Source organism: Micropterus dolomieu, linkage group LG09 (assembly GCF_021292245.1).
Source record: "Micropterus dolomieu isolate WLL.071019.BEF.003 ecotype Adirondacks linkage group LG09, ASM2129224v1, whole genome shotgun sequence".
NCBI lineage: Eukaryota > Metazoa > Chordata > Actinopteri > Centrarchiformes > Centrarchidae > Micropterus > Micropterus dolomieu.
The window spans coordinates 3,280,986-3,282,911 of NC_060158.1; the positions used below are offsets into that span (position 1 = coordinate 3,280,986).

Genomic DNA, 1,926 nt, shown 5'->3' on the forward strand with positions numbered 1-1,926 from the left:
CCCTCTGTCGTAAGCTTGTTCATCCCTCTGTCGTAAGCTTGTTCATCCCTCTGTCGTAAGCTTGTTTATCCCTCTGTCGTAAGCTTGTTTATCCCTCTGTCGTAAGCTTGTTTATCCCTCTGTCGTAAGCTTGTTTATCCCTCTGTCGTAAGCTTGTTTATCCCTCTGTCGTAAGCTTGTTCATCCCTCTGTCGTAAGCTTGTTCATCCCTCTGTCGTAAGCTTGTTTATCCCCCTGTCGTAAGCTTGTTTATCTCTGTCGTAAGCTTGTTTATCTCTGTCGTAAGCTTGTTTATCTCTGTCGTAAGCTTGTTTATCTCTGTCGTAAGCTTGTTTATCTCTGTCGTAAGCTTGTTTATCTCGTTTTGAACTGATTATTTAAACCAGTGAACGGTACTTGCTCTGCTGGCGTCTTGTGGTTTCCCTGTGTCCTCGCTGAACGTGATCACTGAAAGCAATGAAACTGGTCCACACAGACTTCTGTTTCTGGGCTGCGTACAGAGTTTGGACAAAGTGACTGCAGCTTTAAATGACGTATTTTAGTAATACAAAACACCTGCAGAAACAACAACAACCCTGTGTGTACCTAACACACAGGTGAGCTTTGGCCTCAGGTGAGAGAGGAACAGACTGAGGAGTGTAATAAAACACAGAGAACCTGAACAGCTCTCTGTTAGCTTTAGCTTCAGTCTGTTAGCATCATATGTTTATGTGTAAGTATTTTGCTCTGAAATGAAATAGTCACGAGCTAAACGCTAATTTGCTAGCGCTTGTCAGTCACAACATTTCTCTTTCTGACGCTGTGTTTAATGAGGTTTACACTCATCATCATTATTGAACTCGATTTCACCATCTGTACGCTGCTGTGGCTTCAACAATCAATCTGCGATGTTTATCTTTCCAAACCTCCTGCAGCTGCTACGTTCTTTGTGAAAGAGGGAAAGTCAAAGTCCGACTCGACTGCATGATAAGAGGGGTGTTTCTATTTCCAGTCTGTGCTCTGGTCCTGGACTTCTGGAGTCTGTCCAACACATATCAGCAGATGATAAAGGGAGAATGTGTAGAGGACGGAGACACGAGAGACATGTAGCTTCAAGCTTTACATCCAGCAGAGATCAGCAGGGAGGAATGTAAACCTTCACAGCCGCAGGGCTTAATATTCAGACATACGTTCCACCTGGAGGAGGACAGATCAAGACTTCCTGTTTGAGCTGGATGCACAAACTGTTTTGTTTCCTTACTCCAAATTCACCCTGAGCGATCTGCAGGAAGAAATGCGGTGTGACAAGCACCTCTTTTTGTGTGCACATGCCTAAAGTTCCCTGGTTCCCGTTACTGACCCTCTGAATACAGTCCTGATCCTGGTCAGGTCCACATGGCAGGATCATAATACATCTACAACCCAACCAACCAGTCAGAACACAACAACGTAGCAACCGACCAATCGGAACACGTCTGAAACCAAACCAATCATTTGGTCAGCTCCAGTTCTGAATAAAGTCGAAACGTGATTTTGTATCTGTTTTCCATCTTCACTCTTGGAGTTTCACACATGCCGCTGTTCTCCCGGTGTTTTAGTTTGTTCACTGGGTTTGAAACCGTGTAAACTGGTGCACATCTGTGACAAACTGGTCTGTGATCAATCATTAAATTACCTGTACGAACACCTGTAGGTGGCGCTAACTTCTCTGTTCAGCAGTTTCTTCTTCATGACTTCATTTAAACCTCAGAGCCTGGAGAGTGTGCACACGAGTTGTGTGAATATTTGTCCCATGATGTCAGCGTGAGGAGGAAGAACAGGAAAACTGTGTGGAGACGGTGGAGTGAACCAACAGCTGCAGGGGGAAACACAGGCTGCCCCCCCCCCCCCCCCCCCCCCCCCTGCTGGTCCGGTCCGACCTGCTGTAAGTTTGAATTTTGAATTATG

The 1,926-nt window shown here is 45.5% G+C and overlaps 1 protein-coding gene across 2 annotated transcripts in view; it reads right to left on the reverse strand.

The window, feature by feature from the left end:
- cdc42se1 (CDC42 small effector 1) overlaps nucleotides 1-1,926 on the reverse strand; it is a 33,277-nt gene that overhangs the window by 24,731 nt on the left and 6,620 nt on the right. Inside the window, exon 1 of one of the 2 annotated variants that reach the window (XM_046058914.1) lies at nucleotides 1,655-1,781. The exons of the other annotated variant lie outside the window; for it this stretch is intronic. The gene's annotated coding sequence lies outside the window, so the exon portion shown is untranslated. Of the gene's footprint in view, nucleotides 1-1,654; nucleotides 1,782-1,926 lie in introns of those variants that run through there. 2 annotated transcript variants of the gene reach the window in all.